This window comes from Haemaphysalis longicornis, unplaced genomic scaffold (genome assembly GCF_048455015.1).
Source record: "Haemaphysalis longicornis isolate Haplotype H1 unplaced genomic scaffold, Haemaphysalis longicornis Haplotype H1 scaffold_6, whole genome shotgun sequence".
Lineage (NCBI taxonomy): Eukaryota > Metazoa > Arthropoda > Arachnida > Ixodida > Ixodidae > Haemaphysalis > Haemaphysalis longicornis.
Genome location: NW_027526407.1, coordinates 128,522,828 through 128,547,453, shown reverse-complemented (window position 1 = coordinate 128,547,453; position 24,626 = coordinate 128,522,828). Strand labels below are relative to the sequence as shown.

General features: G+C 45.5%; 1 long non-coding RNA gene across 1 annotated transcript; it reads right to left on the bottom strand.

The window, feature by feature from the left end:
* Window positions 1-1,806: 1,806 nt before the first annotated feature.
* LOC144141939 (uncharacterized) lies at window positions 1,807-22,862 on the bottom strand. Its single transcript, XR_013316762.1, has 3 exons — window positions 22,824-22,862; window positions 10,332-10,407; window positions 1,807-1,968 (listed from the first exon to the last, which is right to left on the bottom strand). It is a non-coding gene; the product is annotated as an uncharacterized LOC144141939 (long non-coding RNA).
* Between the last annotated feature and the right edge of the window lie 1,764 nt (window positions 22,863-24,626).

The following is a 24,626-nucleotide window of genomic DNA, read 5'->3' as shown; positions in this document are numbered from 1 at the left end:
GAATGGGAAGCTACGAGCGCGCCTTATATCGTTGACTCATTCAAATTACTGCTGACGAGCGCTCTCTCGTCAGCAGTTGCCACAAGTGCAACAACATTAACGTAACGCAAACTACTTAACGTCATGCGCCCCCGGAAATGCTCTGCATTTGATCGTGCCCCTCGCGAGGGGGATGTTTCCCTGCGTCTTCTCTTGGTCGCGGAACCCGTGGCGCCATCTGGCGGAGGCGCGGCACAACTCGTAGCACTTTCCTTGAAAAAGCGCCTCGAAAGCGCGGCAAATATGAAATAGGGATGACGCGCTTTCTTTTTATTTTTCTTCTCACGCTCCTGCAACTTTTTTTTCCTATCTGTGAAGTTGAGGGACACGAGGAGTACAAGACATCAAAAATTTTTTTTACCTGATATTTCTACGGACATGCTTGTATATGAGTTGAAATCTTTGCAGGGTATCTATTTGCAAAGAGTAAATCATCATTATGCGAATTTAGTATGGGTCAATCTATACCCGTTGGTATATTTCTTGCTGGTGGGGAGGAATACCCTTATTTCATTCAATACCGAAGCCTGGTAAGAACCCAAGCACTCCCAAGAACTTGCGCCCCGTAGTATTAACACCATTTCCATGTAAACTCATTGAGAGAAAAATAAACAATAGACTAATCACCACCCTGAGGGCTCAGGATGGTGGCCCATCCTGACACTGGCGGCCCAGAACTAGTGACCAAAAGGAATAACAACATCAATACGTTACAGATTTTCAGATACGGCGCATCTCTTGCTCTGAGGCATGTCCCTCCTGCGTCGTCGGCGTCCGTCCGCACGCCACCTGCGCATGCGGGACTCTCCTCCGTTCGTCTCTCCCACAGCTGTGGACAACACTCTCGCTCCGGCGCATTAGCATAACGACAGCTGGCGCGCTTGGTTGGCGCGCGCTTCGCTGCGTTAACACTGCGTTAACAGCTGCTCCGGTGCGCATGTGCGCGCATGCGCGACTCTCTCCCGCGGTCTCCTCTCCTTCAAGCGCTGTGAATATAAAGCGGGTATCGCTCCACGGCGGTTCAGTCAGCACTCGCTCTCGTTCTTCTCGAACATCGACGATGAAAACAAGATTCGACCACTTCTGCGGCAACCGCTCACTGTGCACTTTACTGACCATAAAGTTATCATTCTTAAATGTAATAAAGAGCTGGGTGGTGGTCGCTAAAACACGTGTACTCTCTCATTTCGCGTATGCATGTGCCACATCACACCATGTTTCCCTCGCGGGGAGATGGGGGCAATTTTATCAAACAACATTGACCAACTTTTCCTACCTTTGCTCCAATATTTTTCCCCCGGACGTTTAGCCTCCATGTTAGAATAAATTAATGCATTTTACCAAATGCTAGCTGTAAAAAATTAAAAAGCGTGCGAACTGCTTCTAGGTGTTTCCTGAGCATTTCTAGCGCATGCGATGGCGACATTCACTTCGAAATAAGAATCCCGTGGCAGTTTTTTAAGTGTGATTCTCTCTCTCGAGAACAAATTGGTTTTGATGCGGCTGCTTTTGCAGAGAGCTGCAAGTTAAGTGGGACAAATATATAACAACTTGCTCTGTTTGACATCAGAATCGTCTCGCACACCCAGATCTAGAGCTGGGTGAGGCGAGGTACCGATAACAAAAAAAGAGGCGTATATTTGCTGCAATATCGCAAGCAATAAATTTATGCTGATAACGTGTTTTACTTACTTAGTTCGTCAAATTGTTTCAAGATGCGCTTCACAACATCAGGTCCAATCACTGTGCTGAGCTCTGCTTCGTCGATGGTCTTCACGTCGCCTTCCGATTTCACGCCTTTTGACTTGAAGTAGGAGTAGAGGTGTGCCAACTTCTTCCCGCTGTTGTCCGACCAAACGCTTTGAATGGTTTCAATAACGTGTTGGATGGTCTCTGTCTTAAATCCACTTCCTTGAGAGACTGCGGACGCTGTCCGTTGGCATAGAAAGAGACAATCGTTGCACTAGTTTTTATCTTCAATACAGAATTTTTAACATCACAGAAGAAATCACGTAGAACAGCGTGTTTAAAAAGTTCGCCCTCATCGTAACTGCCTGTCTACAAGTTTCTACTGGGACATATTGGCAAGATATACACTCACCAACTGCTTTCATTTGCATTTCCTGGTGGCCTTTCTGTCCATGATAAAATGGATAACAGGACAAAAAAATCAGGCACCCCTTCATCTAGCGACGACGATGGTTCAACGCGAGGCTTTTTTGTGATAGATAGTCGTCGACTTTACAAGAAGGGGAGCAGGATTTATCTGTCTAATGTTGCACGTTCATGCACCCCTCTCCAAATCCAGAGCGCTTCGACCATGTCGAAATGGAGCAATCAGATAGACGGCTTCATAACGCGAGGGACCCACCGCGGTGGCGCAGTGGCTATGGTATTGTGCTTCTGAGCGCAAGGACGTGGGTTCGATTCCCGGCCACGGTGGCCGCTTTTATGATGGAGACAAAAAGCAAAGTCGGCTGTGTATTCGAGGTTTCGGAGCACACTAAAGATTGCCAGCTGGTGAAAATTAATCCGAACCCATCCACTACGACGTGCCTCATCGTCTGTGAAGCGTGGACGCGTTAAACCCCATAATCAATCAATCATAACGCGAGAGAGCGAGATCCGATTCCGGCCACGAGAAGCGTTTTTTTTCTCTTTCACATCACTTGTCTTTGCGTTAGAGACGCCATCAGGGGTGAACATTAAAGCTTCGCTGTAAATGTTTCGGGGCACCCAAGTCTGATGACGTGATTTGAAGACAAAAGCTAGCATTAGCAATAACTTCTCCATCCCTGCATCGTTTTTGCGTCTCATTCTTTCCTTTTTTGTATTTTGATGCGAATTACCTCAATAAGCAGACTGGGCGATATTCACGCGGCAGTATCTTTACAGTCAGAGCTCTCTCCTCGTGCCTGTCCGTGGTTGCTCAGAGGCTAAGGCGTTGTGCTCCTGAGCCCAAAGACGCTGGCTGGATCACAACTGCAGTATCTGCTTTCCAGACGAAGATGAAACGGGAAAACTTCTGTGTGTCGAGATTTCGGCAAACGTTAAAGATACCCAATTGGTCGAAGTTAATCCGCACCTCTCTACAACAGGCTCGCCTCACAGAGGTGTAGCTTAGACTTGTTCAAAACAACAATCAATCAACCGGGAACCTTCGCCCGGGAACGTGCAGTTGCGTTCACCTGTCACGAAGTATTTCTTGTTCAGTTCTGGTAAGGTGCGGGGTCAGCACTGTGGTTACCGCACATAGATACCGCCGGCGACACTGCGTCAGATTCCACACGAAGACAAATGTCTTTATGTGTACTACCTTTTTCTTTAAAGGGGACGCCATTTTGGTACCTTTTGTGTTGACGCCGACAACGTGGACAACTACGGTCACTTTTCTCGTTTAATGAGATATCTAGCACTTCTGCCTTAACGTTTGCAGTTGGACGAGTTGGTACATGTCGGAGAGAGCAAAAAGCAGGATAGACGGAGCGGCGCCAAACTCAAGCGCTCACTCATAACTGTTTACTGCTTGAGAAAGTGTAGAAAAAATAGAGGAAAGCGGCTGGCCATGAGCATCACGGAAGCAGCAAAGAAACCTAAATCAAAGAAAACTAGTGGTACAGATGGGGTTGTACGGCAAACAAAGCAGCATATCTGTCCAAGTAGTCCATAACTTTCTCCGCGTCTTCCACGAAAAGGGGTGCTCACGCACGATGCTCCTTTATGTGAATGCGCGAAGCGTTTGTCTTTCAGCTGGCTGCTAATTTAGGCAAAGGCGCAACTGTGTTCGCTGTATGAGGGAGGATAATTTTATCGCAAACTTTGCACAAACTATCTACACAGCGTTAGAAACAGACAATAACTAGCACATGTTGGTCTCTTCCGAAGAAACACATGGAAAAGGAATTGTTTTCGGCCGTGTTCTTGGATGGATTTCAAGCGGCGCCTCGCTCTGCAGGCCGCAGGAGTGGGAGGGTCCCATAATGCAAGTGAACTCACGCCCTGATGCAGTCCAGCTCCTTATAACCAAAGGTAAGAGACACGGCGAGAGAAATCGTTGAAGAGGCGCGGGAACGCACTGCATCGGTCGAACGTGAATGCTTTTTGTAGTGTGAGCTACACTGGCCGAGGTTGAACAGTTTCGCGTGGCTCCTGGAGAGCCGTGCTGCGCATGCGCGAGGAGCAGTGACGTCACACGGCGTACAGAACCTTGCTCGCTGCCCGGCGTCTCTCACACACTCCACGCGCCCAGCATCTTCGCCGACCTCCGTTACGCACGCGGTGGCTCTGTCCACTTGATGGTCATGAGAGGTGTGGCAGGTGTGGAAGCGATGGCTCGTGCGTCGCAGCAACACCGGCGTGCGCCTGTGGAACCAGCTTAGCTCTGGGGCAATTGGCGACGGTGCGCCCGAGCCGCTTGATAAATATAAATGTGTCACATAACGCGTATACCGTGTGTGTGTCATTGAAGCAGCAGTAAGCATGATAATCCTAGACAACCAGGAAAGCTAAGAATAACCAGTTGAACCTTAACTCACGCAAAGTATATCCTGGCATAGCAGAGCTAAGCTACTGCCACTTTTTCTTTGCATCGATAACTCAGCGTAGTCTGCTTGACTTGACGCCGTAAAAACGCACTCTTTTCGGTGCACTTGCGTGTCTCTCTAGGATTTGCACTGCGTGTAGAGAGCTTTGTTAAATCCTTTGCGTTCAAATTGTATTCCAAAGCCTAATTGCATCGTTCAGTGGGTAGGTCGAGACGCTTTAAATAGACTTTAAATGGCGTTCTTGATTGATTGATTGTGGGGGTTTAACGCGCCGACGCAACGCAGGCGATGAGGCGCGCCGTAGTGGAGGGCTCCGGATTAATTTTGACCACCTGGGGATCTTTAACGTGCGCCGAAATCTCGTACACACGGGCGTTTTTGCTTTTCGCCTCCATCAGAAAAGCGGCCGCCGCGGCCGGGAATCGAACCCGCGACCTCGTGCTCAGCAGCGCAACGCCTTAGCCACTGAGCCACCGCGGCGGGTCTTAAATGGCGTTCTGGTTTATTCATAGAGGCTTTACCGTACATTTAGCGCTGAATATCAGAACCATTAGCTCTACTTGCTTATTCTTGTTACTTTCTATTGTACCGTCTGCTTCGGAGGGGGCCTTCGCGAAAGGAACAATGGTGTTTGGAGGGATCTTACAGGAGCTAGAAAGACCCGCTTTATGTGTACTCTGCTGTAGCTCTGAGTGGCGTTGTGCACATCTGTAAATATTTTTAAATGATCAATACTGCAGGCAAGGGTAGACTGTTAGGTGGCAGTGATAGTCATCTTCGAGTCGGGACGCGCCATAAAACCTTATCCCCTGCTGAAATCTTAGTTTACCTCCCTCTATTACATAAGTACTCAATCTTGTGTTTACAATGTAATCTTTGGAGATTTGTGACTGGAATAGGCTTTTCTTTAAAAGGAGGCCATAACAATAGGGGCAAATGTGTTGTTGATAGAACGAAACGAAGCTCTTCTTTTGCCAGGTAAAGAAAAACTATATTTAGTTGGATATTTCGAGAACCTTTTTACACCAAGTGTGACTTGCTCTACCCAAACGGGCCAAAACAGCTCAGAGCTCCAACCGCAGTGACACCGATCGTTTGAAATATAGATACGGAACAGTGCCATCCCGTGATAAAAGTGTTGTGCATAACTAAGCCTGGAGTGCCTCAGACATGCCTCGCGCCAACCTTAAACGACTAGTCAAGAATAATCATATTGCTTTATGTTGTTTGTGTTTTAAAACTTCAAAAAATGACAGGCCATGTTGCTGACTTCTGAAAGCCTGCCTTTTGACGACTGAAAGAAAACGAGACATGTACCTACACAGTGCCCATACGTCTACCGTTTTTAAGAGAATTACTTCTACCTATTTAAAATCAGAAAGGTAATACACATGTCTGAGCATTTTTTTTTCCTAGTAGGTTGCAAAGATATCTAGAGATGGCTATTGTCGTGTAGGGGTTTGGAAGATCCCCTGTTTTTTTCCATCTCAGTAAGCAACTCCTTGTTTCGAACTTCATAACACGGCCTTCTTCTTACATCATCATGTACAAAAGCAATTGCTTAATGGTATCTTCATCAGCACGCTTCAGTACTTTGTATGAGCTATGTCCGCTTCCTAAGAAAGTTCTTACAACAGCGGCGAGGGCAACGTTTATTTCACATTTTGTGAACATTTCGTGAGGTGTTCTGAACGTTTTGCGGGGTGGGCATCCGTGCGGTAGTCAAGGCTGGTCCTTTGATGCAGGCAAAATGGTTTCTCTGATTTCCTCAAAGGCATTTACAAAGACCCAATTAGAGAAACTTTTCATCATCAGAGCAACCTACTTAGATCCGCTGCAGGATGAAGACCTCTCCCATTCACCTTTACCCACTCCTACCTGGCGCAAACCCAGCCCATTATTTGCCTTCACATGTTCTGATTTATTCCCTCCGTTGAGTTAAATACGTTCCCCATCTAGAACCATCTCTGGGTACTTGTTTTTTGGCCTGGGGGTCTACCGGTGGTTAGTTCGCCACACGGTAGATATTCCAATCGTGGGGGATGCCTGATATGCTGTCCTGATGAAAGTGTTTGTTTGGTTGTCTTCTTTGCTTGTAAATCTATGTTGCAGTAAATTCAGTGATATCCGGTATCATTCCCTGCACAGTGATATCATGGTGATATCATTCGCTGAAGAGGTCATCGTTTCTTCTGTTTCTTCTGCTCTTCTTTTGGTTAGGTGTTTTATAATCTAGGCAATTGGTCATTTCTCTATTTTGGCGACTGTGAGATTGGCTCTGCCGCTTGACTCTAGAGCATATTTCCGAGCTTTTTTACGTGATAAATCTCCGGACGCGTTCTCGCCATCCGTCGTTTGCAAGACAGTGCTTGGGACGAAGACTGAACCGCGGGAGTATCGATAAGTAGTGTGAAAATTCGTGTAATTAGCGTTATATACTGGACTTAGTTTGTATTGGCTCGTAATGTATGGCCCTCTTGATTTTGATATACTGGCGTTAACATTTTGCCCCTGTTTTAAATACAGAGCATTTCTTTCACTCACGATGTCACCCGTTCTTGGCGTCCGTAGTTGCCCGCATCGCTCGCCTCGACATGCCCGGCTCAGACGTTTCGCTATCGGCTCGATCAACATTCGATAGCGCGCCCAGGCACGTTTCAAGGACACTCTCTCCCCTCTCTCGGACTGAACGTGCGCCGAGGCTGCCAATTTTACTGCTGACGAGCGCTCTCTCGTCAGCAGTTGCCCCAAGTGCAGCAACATTAACGTAACGCAAACTACTTAACGTCGTGCGCCCCCGGAAATGCTCTGCATTTGATCGTGCCCCTCGCGAGGTGGATGTTTCACTGCGTCGCCATGCGAACAGTTTGCCACGCTTTTGTTTCAGTTCCGTATCTCCCCGCCGCGGCCGTGGAGAGAAGGCGGCCGGCCGCGACTCTCGCCACCGCGGCGCTGCCGTTGCGAGTTGCGCTAGGAAAGCGAGCGTCGTCTGCTAGCGGGGAGCGGAACGCGTTTTTGTTGTGAAATACGCTTTTAATCTGTAAATTAAGTGCCACCTCAACCACTCTACCATGACCTTCTCTTCTGCTACAATCTTCAACTTGCCCATCTTAGAATCAGGCTGACCTTACCCTTAACAGAAAAGTTCGCCTCTAACTCCTAACCTCAGAATTTCCGCCGAGGCTATGGCCATTTGGGCAACCCTTTAAGTACGTTACTGTCGAGCCCGCTTTTGAAATTCTAACTGCAATGTTAGAATGTGGGTAGGATGCGATATCGATGGCCGAACAAAAGTGCCTGCTCGCCTCAGAAATAAAATTTTGCGACTGAGAGTTGCAATTCTTGAACTTAATACTCGTCATGCTGTAGGAGCTCAATACAGCTACAATTTAACAGCGGCGCTGTTGTTAGTCGAGGATTTTTGTCCGTCTGCTAAAGGTCGTGCGAAAAGCCGGGGTAGGGGGAGGTTCCCGGCTCCGCCGACGGCCTCTATCGGTTGGTGTTGGAACCGCCTGTGCCAATACATGGCCGGGCTGGAGGAGCGGCGGGTGCGCAGGCGCGTTCACCGCTCCTCCAGTCCGGCCGTGGCCAATAAAGAGCGCAGTGGTCTCGCACGATCGGGTTCTGCTCTCTCCCGCTATAGGAGGGAGAGGGAGCCTTTCGCCGCTGGCGTTTACCAGCCGATTCACCTGCGCGAACCGTACAATTTGCGCAGGGATGGCGCTGCCATTCTTGGTCGAGCGCCTGTTGACATTCGAGCCGACACAAGGGAACCAGAGCTCCGATGTTTCAACAGATTTAACACTGGCTGTAACTCGGATTAAGTTTTCATTTACAGTCATAGGCGAATGAAAGGGCAAAAGTGTCTCGGGAATTCTTTGTTATTTAACAGGACCTTCTATAATATCAAACTGCTTTTTGTTTATATCTCTAACACTCATGCCCACAAAGTTTTTTATTGATTTCCCGATCTTCGTGCCGGCAGAAGTTCCAGCTGAAAACATGCCGCAGTGGCTCAGTGGGTGGGGCGCTGCGCCGCTGAGTCCATGGACATGGGATCGATTTCAGGATGGAAGCAGAAAATAAAAACACCCGGGTGTCGAGATTTCCGCGGAAGTTATAAGGTCAAAATTAAGCTGTAGCCATTGATATTGCCGCACCTGACATTGCAGATGTGGCTTCGGCCCGTGAGATATTGAAAAGTAAACTTTTTAACTCCCAGTTTGGTGTGATGGCTTCAGGTGCATACGCGGCTGGCGACCGGGTCTGCTCAGCATGCTACATTTGAAAAGGAACCGAGTGAATTATACTGCGTAGGTGCGACACCTGCTGCAAATGCGCATCGTTTCTTTCGTTTCCGACTTATACCTGTGCTACATGGCCCTTTCAAACGCCTTCCAAAGGCCTTTGAATGAATTGCCCATTGAATGCCATATTGCAAATACCTAGGGCGCACTTGTAAGTGCGCGTTCAAATTTCAATTGAAAGTGGCCATGTAACACAGGCATTTGGATCATTGACCTCCTTTCTCTACTTTTGTTGCCGCTTTGCCGTATTCCAGATTTAGGCGAGCCCTCGCATATGTCTGCATGAGGGATATCTTCCGGGTAGTAGGGATGATGTATTTGCGTGAACGCTTGGTGCGCACGGCTGATAGCGGACGGCTAGCAGCCACAGGAAAATCGAAAAATTAGCCTAATAATGCTATCGCGTTAAAAACGAACGACCACAAGAAGAAATGGAGCAGTAACAACGTGAAACCTAAAACGCCTTGCATTGCTAGTTTGCCTTCTATCGCTGCAATTCGGATAAGGCGGGAAGTAAACATCAACAATCACTCCTTGCTGCCACCGTTTTTCAGGATCACTGCATCGCCTTTTGCAACGGCATTGTAATTGATGGCTTGAAAGTGAAATTACAAGCTATGCCAAAGCGACGGGGTCGTCGCCCGCTTTAATGTATTATTCCGGAAGTGGAAACAAGAAATTATAGCAAAGTAATTGTTTAAAGTATGTACTCCAATTTATTATGCAGCACTTCTTGCCCACAAATGAAGGCAACCGCCAAACTTTGTGTCCCGGTAAAACAATTGTTAATGAATTTCGGCACTCCACTCATTCCCGCAAAACACCATTTATCAGAGCCATTGTCCTCGAATATCACCATACATATTACACACAGTTGAGGACCACCCCCTCCACCCTGACTAAAAGAAGCTTTAAACAAAAGAAAATAGTTCAGGGAGTCGCTGTGCAGGGATGGCAGTACTTTTATCTATGGAATGAGGGGTAAATGCCCAGCACTACGTAAACAACCTCTAGTGCGGTCTGCGACATCCGTGCCATCGCCGATAACATTATTGCACACTCTGTTTAGGAGCAAAAAGAAAGGGTGCAAGCACGAAAGCTTTCTCCATAGCGGCCTTTGTTTTTCTGTGGAAAATACCACCGCTTAGTTCGGCTTGTTCCGTCTATTGTATTTCGCCGACCGTGATAGCATGCAGAACCTGCCTTTGTTCTACATGGCCGGGTGAACGGCCTATCGGTCACATTTGCTAGGAAAAGGGCGCATGACTCACAGGAGGAAGCAACTAAGGTAGCCCTGCTGTTTAGGCTACGGTTTTTCTCCGTACTCACGATGTTGTGACAAATCTGGATATCGAACCGAAATCGTTTTTCTAAAGTTGCCCCGCCACCTCACGCCCACAACTACGGATGTGATTTGGAATACTTTTTGGAGCATACATACCGACGCAGCTTGGGAAGAGGGTCACGTCCTGTCGGTTGCGGCCCAGTGAAGCGAAGTTAAGGCATTTGACTCCCGCCTTCCCCAGCAAAAAACGAAAAAACGAAAAAGTAAATGGTAGATTTATGAGTGCAAAACTAACATGAATACAAATTTTAGGTGCTCCAAACACACAGCCAGAAAATAAGGATATCTTTCTTTCACTAATCCATTCTTAGTTGCTCACAGAGCTTCCAAAGTAAGGAGTAAACTCTAGGGCGAGGCACATGGTCGAAAATACGCATAAGCTTGTTAGCACAACTCGTGATTACCCCAGTGACGACCACACCCACAGCGTAGTTCAAGGATTCAAGCGTCTCCAGTTGGGTTCATACCATTCTTGCGAAAAATAACCTATTAGGTCATGGACAGATACAAAATAGTGAAACAGAAGCTCTTCGTTACGGCTTGCCGTTCACAAAATGTTAAATAAAAGTTGCCCTCGCAGCTGTTGCAAGCTTAGGAAGCGGACATAGCTCGTACTAGGTGCTGAAGCATGCTGATGAAGATACCTTTAAAACAATTGTTTTTGTACATGATGATGTGAGAAGGCCCTGTTTTGAAGTCCGAAACAAGCAGTTGCTTACTGAGATAAAAATAAAGCAGGCGATTTTGCAAACACCTACACGACAATAGCCATCCTTAGATATCTTTGCAACCTACAAGAAAAAAAAATGCTCAACGTGTGTTATACCTTTCTCATTTTAAATAGATAGCAGTACTTCTCTTAAACAAGGTAGAAGTATGGGCACTTGTAAATGCATGTCTTGTTTTCTTCCAGAAGTCACAAGGCATTGCTTTCAGAAGTCAGCAACTTGGCCTGTCATTTTTTTGAACTTTTAAAACACAAACGACATAAAGCTATATGAGTCTTCTTGACTCGTCGTTTAAGGTTGGCGCGAGGCATGTCTGAGGCACTCCAGGCTAAGTTATGCACAACACTTTTATCACGGGATGGCACTGTTCCGTATCTATATTTTAAATGATCGGTGTCACTGCGGTTGGAGCTCTGAGCTGCAAGTTTTTTTTTGGTTTTAAGAATTTTCTTAGAACTTTTTGATTCTCTCAATTCTTTTCGGACTGATAAATGATGTTCCAGTCAATTCTAATTATTGAATTTTGCCCGTTTCGGTAAAGCAAGTCACACTTGGTGTAAAAAGGTCCTCGAAATTGCACACTTAATAGAGTTTTTCATTAGGTGCCAAAAGAGGAGCTCCGTTTAGTTCTATCAACAACAACACAGTTGCCCTATTTCATTGGCGCTCTTTTAGAGAAAAGTCTATCCTAGTGAAAAACGACCAGAGATTACATTGTAAACATCAGGCTGAATACATGGTTAGGACATACAGAAAGAGATCCAAAGCCCCAGACTGCAGCAGGAACTGCGATAAAAATAAGTGTACGTGATTTCACAAAATGCTGCAGAACAGGAGGTTTGAGTAAAGGGTGGTTTTAGCATAATTGTCGCGGCCATTGCATTTTTATTTGCAAGAGTCGGGTTCTATAAAAGTCTAGCCAACATAAATATCAATAAACACTCTGAAATAGAAATCTCTAGAAAAACGATAAAAAAAAACTACCAGTATCAATTACTACTATGTGTAAAACAAACAAATACTTTATTGGAAAGTGGGAAAGCACAAAGTAGAGTCTATAATTTGAATGACTTTTTTTCTCACACTGCTGTTCGCATTCCCGTCAATGCAATAAATGCTATTAAAAGTTTCAATTCTCTTTGACGAGAGAGCATTTAATCGTAATTTTAAATAACCCAGTGTTGTCATTGCCTATTTTCTTGGAAAGTACATCACAAATGGTAAATGCAAAAAATAGGTCATTTTATTACTACAATTCATTGAAAATGTAGGAAGGAATAAATTTTGATTGGCCAGAACTATGGCGAGGGAGCGATTGGAAAGGCATGGGGCAGGAAAATTACCGGAGAAGTTGGCTGGTATACAGAGGCTATCCCTTACAGAGGCTATCCCATACAGAGGCTAAGGAAGATACAGAGGCTATCCCTTGTATTCTGGGTCCCTCCTCCACATAAACCTCCTGTAGAGGAGATCTTTGAAAACGATTTCTCGATGCATAAGCATTGCGGAATCCGTCCATCAGCTGAGCAGAGGAAGCACATGGAGAGGAGGAGGGACTCAGAATACGGCCCTATACGTGACGACAATCGCAACTGTAAAAATGCAGTAATTTTTTAGTAGAAGCTAGGCCTAAGTAAAGTACGGACTCGATGTCATCCCGCTAAGCTCTTGGTTCTGCATTTTTTGGACTGCCGTGAGAGTATTTTTGCATATGTTGGACCAAGAACTGATGCGATAAGTAATACGACAGTAAACAAATGAATAATAAAGCACGGTGAGTGGCTGACGACTGAAATATGGTTGGTCTTCGATGATTACGAGTACGCCATACGCCATTTTCTTTTTAATGCAGGCAGCATGAAGATCATACTTTAAGTTAGAAACTAAGTGACCACCTTTAAAAGTTGACCTGCTGGTGGTCACTACACAGCGCCATGCATTGGAAATTTGGGGAATATGACATGTGTTTCGTTCACTAAATTGAAGCACAGCAAATTTAGTTTTCGATCCAGTAATTTGTAGGATGTTATGACACAAATTAACTACATTATTCAAATCAGTGTGTATTTTCTCATTAAAGTCATTCTACTTTTTCCCGAAGTGAAAAGCCTCGCGTCGTTAGCGTACAAAAAGCATTATGAACAATACATTTGGTACATCGTTCATGTAAATCAAGAACAGCACACCTATTTGTGTAGGAGGTGAATTAGAGTAGACTTCTGAAATGTGAGTGACCTCTTTGTGGCCTATCACACCAGTAGCGTTGCAGTAATTGGAAACGTGGTCCTTTCAGCCAATGGCTTCTAATTTTCGAACCGAGAAATATGGTTCATTGTGTCAAACACTTTTGTAGATCCATAAAAGTAGAAGGTCCGTAACATCCATTGTCAAATATTGTTTTAAGTTGATGAATGAACGAAACTTGTGGCACGTCGGTTCAATAGGCTTGTCGAAAGCCGTGCTGGCACAGGGAGATAAAGAGGTAACTGGTCAGTCACAGAAAAAAACCAGCCCGTATCTTCCCACGCGGGGAACTCGAGTAAATGCGTCGCAGAGTGGTGGCGGTATCGCGTGAATGTTGCGTAATTGGGTATGGTTTGGGAATGCTTAATTCTTATTTCGTCTTTATTATTATAATTTATCGAATGAAAGAGAAGCGAAGGCAAGGAGTGTAAAGTTAAAGTCTGTCATCATTGCTTGGTGCCGTCAAGCAAAGCGTCAAGTCAAGCGAAAGCCAAGCAAAGACGCCCTGGACTGAATTTCGAACGCGCGCTCCGCCGCTTATATACACACCGCCCGCGTTCGAGGGAGAGGAGTACCGGAGAGAGACGCGCATGCGCACACTTCCGTACACAAGCGCGCAAACTTTCCACGCACCCACCACGCCGTTATCACGTGTACACGCCCTGCCGCCGTTACTGTTGAGCGTGACACAGCGCACGGGTAGCTACGACGCATGCGCGCACAGACACGCTCCCCCCGCACCACCGCAGCTGTTGTTGAGAGCGACGGAGCGCAGAGGGTACACGCGCTCCTCCCGCACCGCCGCACCTGTTGTTGAGAGCGAGGAGAGAGACGCGCACCTGCGCCTCGACGCGACGCGCATGCGCAGTGAGCGTGTGGACGGCGCCGACAACATCGACGAGTGATATCGCGAGCCTAAGAAATGCTCCTCATTTAAAAGTATTTTAACGAATTTACTAGAGCTTGGCAAAATTCATTTGGGCCTATAATTAGATATTCTCTTTTGGTTGCCTTTTAAATGCAGAGCATTTCTTTAACTCACATGTAGCGTCCGATGTCCGTCCGCAACAGCTCAGCGCGCAGGCGCGCCCTCTCCCCCACTCTTCCTCTCCCGCATCACGCTACCCTCCCCGCTCTCAACAACAGGTCCGCACCCCTCCCCCTACACTATATAAAAAAATAATACTTACCGGCGCCAGGCTTCGATCCCATGACTCTGCGGGCGGAACGCAAGGTACATGGTGCTCTACCGACTGCGCCACAAAGCCGACACAGAATCGAAGGCTACGAACGCACCTTATATCCTTGACTCATTCAAACTACGTCATGAAGCTGCTGATACAACGCATTCACTACCTGTGGGCAGAACGCAAGGTGCATGCTGCTCTTCCCACTGCGCCACAAAACCGACACACAACCAACACCAACACCACAGAACCCCACTATGCTCGGCATTTACAGGTGTCCCTCGCGCAGGGGCATGCGACGGAGGATTTTTTACAGAGTGGTAATATTTCCTTTTGCTTAAGTTCTACCGGAAATACAAGGAGTATGATCATTAAATTAACAATGTGTCAGAGATAAGGCGGGAAATAATTTTGATATAATTGGGGCGAATGCTGCCAACACCAGCAGTCGAAGCTTTTACGTTTTGTAAGGCACTTTGCATTTCTGCAGGGTTTGTTCATAATTAAAAAAGAGTCAGGATATTGATGGTATGCGGCTGCTTGCAGCGCAGCTTGGTTAGGCTCGTTACAGAAAAATAAAGTTTTCAAGGCGTTGTCAATGTCGAGAGGGTTGTTGTACTCAATATTATTATGCTAGGATAGTGATGCAGCATTGCTATTATAATGAATTTTATAATGCATTTTATAATGAAGAAACTATTTCTTATTTTTTCCTGTGTGATGGCCAGCTTCATCTCTTTTTTGTTCCTAATAATTATGTTTCTCTTGTTTTAACCAAAATATTTGTAGTGTGCAAGTAATTTATTATTGTAAGGCTGTTTCTTAGTTTTTTTAACGGTTCCCGTTTTTTACTCATTGGTGTTCATATAATTCTGGATCAACCAAGGATTATGAGAGAACGCTACTTTTTTCTTACACCTGTGCCTCCTGGAGTGTGTTTAAATAAAATGACTCAATTCAAATATGAAAAAAGAAAACGCTTCCTGAGATTACTATTTTGTTTGATTCTTGGCCAGTCTACGTTGTTAGCAGCATTTAAAATGGATCATTTTTCGGTATGCGCTCGAAGAACGCTGCAGAACGTTTTGTGGGGATGGAATTCAGACATAGTTATACGGTATGCCCGTACACTGATATAATGATCATAATATAATATAATATATTATATTATAATATAATCATAATATAATATATAATATATAATATAATATAATATAATCATAATATAATGATACACTGATATAATGATCAGTTATATCAGTATCTGAGACTCTAGCCTCAGCTGAATGCACCACATTGGATAGAATTTGGTCTTGTTGTAACGAGTGGGAATGCTAAGTAGACATTCAAAACCAAACTTCTGCAATATGCCATGATAGTGGGAGCTGGTAGGACAAGTTTTATCAAGGAGGTTGATCTTAATATTACCCATTATTACAGTGTTCATGTTTATTTTTGGTATAAGGATAGAAATATAATTAGATGTTTTGAAAGTATGGTGAGTAGTATGGTGAGCGGTGAGCATGAGTAGGGGTGAGCGGTGACTATGGTGAGTGGTACACGCATCCAACAATCAAATTTCTGTTGTCTATGTTTCCAGATACATTACTCTGATTCTCAGTTTAATGGGATAAACTTCAGATCCTATGTGGGATTATAAGGAAAGTCGGCTGATGTGTATATTGCCGCCCCACCGTGAGATGTTGTTTGCATATTGCAGTAGTCAGCTTTAGATATCTGAAACAGCATGAATTTTTGTGATGGTTTATTAACCGAGGTATGGTAAGGCAAATTATTGAGCAAGCATTATAAAGGAGTTGAAAGTAACTTTATAAGCTTCTTGCGTTAAAATGAATCATGGAGCTAGAATCACTAGAGAGGATGTCGTTCAATTCAGCGTTTGTAGTGAGGGGTGAGGGCTGACGCATGGTGCATGGCTGGGACCTGTTATTTCCATAGAGGGTATCAGTTGATCATCGTGAAGTATTAAGTGTTAGCTTTACTGCGAACCTCTTCATAGATTTAGCGAACCAGCTAACCTTTCATAGATTTAACCGGTCAGCATTATGCAGGAGATAAGTCGTTCCTACTGAGAGTTTTAATTCCTTTTAGATGGAGGCTAGTCTACGGAAGTCTGATTTATCAATCGGTATTATGGGCAGTTTCAAAATGCACTAAAAATGCACTGTACTCCCTAATGCGAAATTTGTGCGCAGAGCGAACTTGAGTCTGTTTGTTCACGGTGAATTTTTGCTGCGCCGCAGGAAGACATCGCCTGATCAGCGAACGGAAGGCGGCGCGCGCTACTGTGCTGTTACAGTGAAATAGAAATCTTGTAATAGCGGCAAAACCAAGGGCATTTTATATGGGAGGCACTGAAGCCCAAATCCCAGAAATCCGTAAGAGGCGCTGCTGTAAATATTTGAGAGGAAATGGTGAAGTTGAAATCAACATACTAGCAGTGCCTCCGGCTAGGCTTTGTCATGTAACCTTCACTTTAGAGCAATTAATGGCTCTAGAAAATCTAACCCATCTTGTACTGGTTACTGGACTCTCAGCTCGTCAACGAACTGCGTGACACTCTCCCGCCGAAACTGCCAGGCCGGTCGGGCATCCATGTCGCCATTCAGCCACGGCTTGCGCGCCCGCCATATGCTGTGAAGGCCGAGAAGCAATATTAAATCGTAGGGGACTTTGTTATTTCCTGCGGTTAAATACCGTATACCATGCTGGTTACGTGGGAAGTTTTTTTTTTTATGTTCGCTGCATAATCTCCTAAAAGTGATCCGCCATCCAACACTGTATAAAAACGTGGTCAGGGAGGACGAGATGAAATGATTGTTTCTCATCTGTCAGGGCATTTCGTTCAGTTCTTTTTTTGTTCACTGTGTCGTCGATGTGTGGCAACAGATCTTTCGCCGATCTCTTGATTGCTCTGAATTTATGATAAGACAGCTCCGAAAAGAAAGAAAATACAGCTTCTCGAAACACCCATAAAACAATGGGATCAGTCGCGCCAAAAGTGAACTCCTGTTTGGAAAATAGATTTGGGACACCTGGATCCGTGCCACAGCAGGATCTGGCTCAGTTTCGATAGTAACTCCGATCTGTGTACACGTTTTCAAGGGGTTATATCACCTATTGTGTTGTTAGCATTTCTCTGGGGGAAAAATGCCTAGTTGTCTTGTCACTGCAGCTTCATCTGACGTAGTTTAGTTGGTGCATTTGGCTCATTTCGAAAAAAAACTGCCTTATATAGACAGAATAAAACGTTCGCGTTTACGTTGCCCAAAAAAGGCTATTGTCTTTTGAAAAGACTCGTTTTGTTAGCGGGAAACTGCCACTGTTCAGCAAGGTTGTCTATGCCTGCAGAACATACAATACCTTTACGTTGAAAAGTAGCTGAGTACGGCTTGCGTGGTACCCACTTCCCGCATTCTTGTCGATACCGTTTTAATTCACGCCTACATGACCGTGTGCTCAAAATGGCGTGCTAGCTTTGGAACAAAACAGCGAGGAAATGCCATCGTAAAGTATCATGCGCTCTTATTAGGAATACTATAAAACCACAAAATACAGAGGCAATCTAGAGGCCACACAAGCCTGGGTTTGGCTGCAGGTATCTGCCCATAAAAGCTCTTGTTCTGAAGCGTCATGCGCCGACCGAAAAATGGTGGCCGTTTTTCTTTGTAATGTCATAAAAATTGGCGCAGCTTGCACTGGTGGTTCAAGGGTGGAGAACACCAAAGCTGGGCGACCTAGTCTCTCCCCACACTGACAGCGGTCTCCATGAAAGAAGGAGCAGCCGGACCCCACACTCTTAGGCAAAAAGGACTAACAGTTCGTCCTTTGGGGGACTAACAGCCTCTGCCACAATCATTAGTCCCTTTGGGGAGTAACTGCGAGGGGACGAACGGTTAGTGCCCACAAAGGATAGTACGTTCCGATGCTCCTCAAGGACGAACTGCTGAGTCGCACAAAAAAGAAAAAAAACGTTAGCACCACCAGGGATCGAACCACCGACGCCCGGAAATAGACGTAATGAACTCGACGCGCCACCGCTGGACCACGCCGCCGGGTGGAAGTTGCAGAAGTTAATATTCAAGTGTACAGCGTTTAGTTCTGTGCATAACGCGGCAGACCCATAGCAACTCGAGTCTGAATTTCTATCCGTGCAAGCGAACGTGACCGCGATTTGCGCCTTGCGCTTAGCGCTTTGCTAACTTTAGGTACCATTGCTCAGTTTGATTGTAAGTACAGCCTCACAGCCATAGTTTTTTCTCGTAAATAACTATGAACTCGTCGTCGCCTAGTTGAGGAAGGAGCTGGGCGATCGGACGACTCATTTGTTTCCGCACAAATAGTACAAACTAGGTGTATTCTTAGTGTTCGATACATATGTTAAGTGCTCTATGTAACGTGTGTGAAAGGTGTCGTCTGTTTAGTCTGTTTAAGTGTTAGAATAGGGAAGCAGACCATATTTTCCTGCATCGGCGAAACCAAATTCGGTGTTTCTTTAGCCTGAATTCTTCAAGTTCGCGTCGCTAGACGATTCCGACTGGTAAATTCAAGCGGGTTTTACAGCAGTTGCATCTTTGTCATAGCTTTGGTGCACAAGGCAATTATGAACAGAGCGCAAAAGATAACTTCGAGACGGTTACCTGTAGCGAGCATTTTTATTTTGCAGTTGTCATCCTCCACTACTACGTTTTTTCTCGTCTGTTAAACATTTATATATTCATTACGCTTAGGAATCCACGTTTGCTATTGTCACTAATTTTCGTGTTACTGTTAACGCGCTCGAAAGCTTTCATTGAACGTTATTACCGCGCACGAATAGTATGCAACACAGCGTATCAACATAACCTCACCGAGAAGCGTCTGGTCATCGCGCTTCGCCGCTCGTTGCCATTACCCGGCGGTCTATTAACCCTAGGCGATTTTCTTATAATTAACATCGATATTTTCTCATGTGGCACCATCTAAAGGACCTGCTGACTGCAATGACGTGTGTTTTGGAAATGTAAAACTGTTCACAGACATATGCGCGAAAGGGCAACGACGACGCCATGAGGGGAGAAACGACGCAGCAAAGAGACTAACTGCATGCATTTTGTCTTCCCGTTACTCCTTAGCGATCGGCGGGGACGAACAGTTAGTCCGCATTTGTGCACACGGCACATACTCTGCCGCAGATACTCCCCTTGAAGATGAACGGTTGCCCCTGAAGACTAACGGCTGTATTGTAGTCCTTATTTTAGTCCTTTTTGCCTAAGAGTGCAGTAGTGCAAACGATGGCACTGTAAAGCAAATACCATTAAGTGCAAAAGACGACACTGTAAAGCAAATACCATGAATATGCAGTGTTTTGTTCAATAGCAATTGTCGTCATCCCTTTCGTCGTGGCTATCCGAAGGCAGACCCGCATAGGGCAAATCATCTGGTAGCGCTCTTTCGCCTCGGCAGAGCTCAACTGCATCGTAAGCTGCACCAGTGGCCTTCTCCACGTGTGAATTGTGAAGCGCTGGCTTGACAGCTGTGCGCTCGGTATTTATTTTGCTAAAGCCACTGCGTGAGCTGGTGCCGCTGGGCGGTCGCCGCGAGGCATGCGCTCGCGTGCGGTCAGCATTTTCTTGGTTTTCTTAACTGCCGGGTTGTCGCAGCTAAATGAACATTCATGTGCGCTCGTTTTTTTAGAGGTCTGACGTAATGCAAGCCCACGCGCAAGCCTGGAAGACGCCGGGCACTCCTCACGACGAGCATGCTCACGTGCGCTCGGTAGTTCTGAAAATCTTTTTGCGAAGGCATTTTTCCAACACCGCCGGACCAAGCTCCAGCTTAAACAGCTCGGTTTTGGAACGTAATGCTTTATCCTTTGTTTTGCTGCTTCGTAGACACCCTTTTGAAACTTCCGACTCTTTGTTTTATTACTTCTCCTCACCCTAGCCATTCCGTTTCTTTTATTTTTTACGCCCCCTGGGAGTCACGTTGGACCTATTATTTTGCCATCAGGCTTTTACTTCCTTTAAAGCATATAGTGCACCCTTGTCAAGTGCATATACCTGTGCAATCTGATTGATCACTGTAATAGATTGCTGAAGTATTAACCTGTAAAAAGTAAGGAAAGTGCTTCTTTATGAAACACATAATTTTAGAATTTGTGGCAACGCTATTTGGTCTGCGGTGGAGACGGAGGAAATTTTCCGGGGTACTTCTGCCTACTCATTGCTTTGTAGGTCAAAGCCTGGAGACACTTGTCAACATCTATACTGCTAGATCCCCTTTACCTCTCTTTCTTCGCCTTCGCCCTGTCGTATTTTGGAGCGACGTTTACAGACTTTTTACTGCCACACCACGCGTGTGTCCGTTTAGTCGCTTTCGTTTCCAAGTTTTGTGGTGCGATTTACTTAAGCCATCACACTGGCGCGAGCAACAGGTCCCCTAGAATCAGAGTTCTGCGCACGTGGTGTGCACCGGTTCTATTCACGTACCATAACATTGAGGTGTGATGCAACACGCGGTATTTTAGAACAACAACTTTTGTTCCGTTGGCCGCGTGCAAAGATAGAGCACTGGTAATGCAGTGGGTACCTACTGTAGAGAGCCAGGTTCAAATATTCTGCGAACGCAACTGTATTGTTTTTTGCTCCTTGCAGCAGCCGCTATTTTCTGTACCGGACTACAAGACCAACGCTTTTACATGCAATGGGTCACTTAAGCCTTCCACCTTAAGGATCGCACTATCGGTCGAAAAGAGCAAACAAAAGAAGGCGGTAACGACCCGTGGGAATCATAGTTATTAGTGTGGGCTGACCACAAGGTAATGTGCTTCTAGATAGGAAGGGATAGCAGTTAGGTACTAAATAACGTAACCTGAGGAGATAGCATTTGCCGACACTTCAGTTCAAAGGGTAAGCCTTCAGCCACCACCATCATCACCTTGACAAGTAACAGCGTTCTCATTATAATAAAAAACGCAGATGATAGAGTAATCCGACAAGCACACCTGAGGTTTTAAGGTGAGAGTTGTTTGGATGTAAGACCTTACGTCATCATAGAAGTCTTACGTACTTCTCCGAAAATCCCCGCAATAAATGCTTTAGCAGGTATACAGGTGCAACATTTACTGTGCACACAGTATGTGCTGGAGCGTCAGTACCGTTCCTTGGAAACGCTCTTGTAGCCAAAATATTTAGTGCCTGAAAAGTAGTACTTGTTGATGCACTTTGGCATTGAAAACTTATCAGTTGAAATCTCTTACTTTCCACACTCCCTTCATCTACAAAATACTGCCTGCTGGGGCTAACGTTTTCGCTATATCAACTTAATTTTTGGTTTTTCATTTGAACTTTCAGTAAAATCAATAGACAATCTAAGTGGATGCTGCCAATGTCTGCACTTGCGTCAGAACGAGCTGGCTCTTTCTAAATTCCTTAATAAAAATATTCAGGACCATTCCGTTTTGCGAATCTGGATGCACAGCGAAGCTGCAAAGCCTTAGATTAGCTTTGTTATATCTATATATAAAAAAGCTTTGTTGTCTCTATACACTAACCGCTATATCCGCAACAGCAGAAGAATTCGTGAGCAATATACAATCGATGCACAAACTGCGCTATAGGTAGTCGCTTGCGTCGGATCGTTGTGGCAACACAGGCTAATGTCGCCAACACCAAAAGTATAAACACTGGCTTTTTGATTCCGACACATTTATGTGAAATCCCTGGATGCCACCACAGAGGTAGTGCCGCTGGAACTAACCCGTAGTTCGAGTACCATTCCAGGACAGTTGGGAACTTCATAAGGTTTTTAAATGACAATGAAGTAACGCCGAATTGAACCACTCAGACTATTAGCGCTGCTACGAACTATTAAATGGTAAAGTTCATTTCACGCTCCGCGATACACTTCCATGTTGTGCTTTAAAAAGTCTTCGAATTTTGTACTGTGGATTTTTCCACTGCCCGGTCCCTGTATTATTTCTCTACTGCCGAATATAAAGTGGGTACTATGGAAAGCGGCGCCCAATAGAACGCCTTAACCATCAAATACACTCGCAGGTTCGGGCGTTCTGATGCTAGCACATAAAAAAAGATATGCATACATGGTCTAACACACCTCTGTTGGAAAAGAGGACTGGATTACTCGTATAAAGGTTTCGATGGCAGAGGCCTTCGTGCTGCACTGGGCACAATTGGACTGATAGTAGTGATAAAGCTTCTGGTCGTGCTGATGATGCTACCATCTAGCTCGTGTGCAGTCACTACTGTCGTTTAATTGAATTTTCTCGCGTTGACATCCGCGTCAGTGCTGTAACCTGCATTCCTGCCTTTTCTTCTCTTTTGATATCTAGGCCAAAACCACAGGGGCTTCCTCAGGCGAACTCACATACAGGCACTAAGAACGTTGTAACGTGCGTGATAACTCACCATGCTGCGTCAGTAACCACCAAGCCCACTGAATTTTCTGGAAAGAGAGCACGGAGAAAATATTGAATAAACCTTTATTCTCACCTAGGCTGCGAAGAACCTAGGAGGACATGCCCCCGAAACAAGTTCTTAAGGACACTTTAGCAGTATGATAGCATTTCTCGTAGGAGTCGCTCCTAATGCGTGCGACTTTTCCCCTTAATTGGTGGCACAAAGAATTGTGGAGTAAATTAAGCCGCAAGTCAATTCAAATATTGTCACGTAGACAAAGATGATGTAGCTGTCTTAAAGGAAAAGCAAGTTTATTGGAGTGAACGTCGGCTTTCCTAACAACTAAAATAATACACAGGCGGCGAAGCAGCAGTCAACAAAGTGACGTGCTTAGGCGAATCTCGGCGAATCGAAAGCCGCGGCGTCTGCTCTGCAGGCTTTTATCTTTACATCCATTTACATCCATAACATTGTAGATCAAGGAAGATTATTCTGGGCTAGTGACGTTAGGGCGAAACAGTCTGCTTCTCTGAATGAGGTAGCCCGTGCGGCATAAAAATAAGGAATGGAAGACGCCCTTCGCTTGGGACACAGATGACATGGCCGGGTGCGGCCGGACAGTAAAAACAAACAATAAATAAACAAACGATACATGGTTCGCGGCAATATGCAATTTAAATAAATCTCCGTTTTGCATTCGGGCACTGCTTTGTTAGGTTTCATATTTTCGATTATTTATTGTTTTTTAGATCAGTTTTAAATTTGCGGAGTGATTTACTGTTAGCAGTGTCTCGCATGCACTCTACATGAAGCCGTTGTTTTTTTGAGAACTGAAGGAATCCGAAAAACGACTTCGGAAAATTCCAAAATCCCAGGAACAAAATCCGCCGCAGAAACTACAAACAAATGACGTGAAACCTTGGCGGCAATGGCATGTGTCGGTGGGGGTTTCACTTTTGTTTTGTTGCATGCTGAATGTACTGCCCTGCCAGAAAATTACCCAGGACACATTTGTCTTGCATTTATAAAAAGGTCACCGCTTAGTGGCATCTCTACAAGAGTGGTTTGCAAATTACAGCCATACAACGCAATCCTCCCTCCCGCTCGTCTGTTATTTTAAGGCGAAATCTTTATTGCCTCATTCAGAAATAAATTATCGCTGTCTGGTCAAGAAAGTTGCCAGCACTGTGGAGTAAATCAAATCAAATGTAATACAATGACAGCCAGTGTCTCCACAGTTGAATCCCACTACGAAACCCCTGCGCTAAATCCGCACGTTGCAAGCAATGGTGGCACAAACGTTAAAGCAGTACGTATCGCGTAACGCGTGATTGTGCCGGCACGTGAGTAGAATAGTATCCTATCCGCGCACAACTCTTCCTCTGGACGCTGGAACGTAAGCCATCAGTCTGCCTGTTGGAATATTGGCCGCAAAAACACGGTGAAGCGGGAAAAAAATAGACGCAAAGAAGTGGCCACAGAACAAAAAATTCCCCCGCATTTCCCCGAGGGGGAGAATGTGAAAGTGCGAATGCACGGTTGTCGGCCCGCTTGCGGCGCTTGCGCTCGGCCCCCGCAGCCCACCGCCTCGCCGCCTTCTCTTCCATCTCTTCCATCGGGTTTGTAGTATCACGTGTACACCACGCAGTTATCAAGCCGCTATAACGCCGCTGAGTCGCCAACGCACGCCGCTGACGACGTAGTTTGAATGCGTTAAAGATATAAGGCGCGTTACTGACACCGATATCAGCGTCGAGTCCGTGGCTTATTCGGTAGAGCGTCGGGCTGCGGCCCGCAAAGTCCTCGGATCGA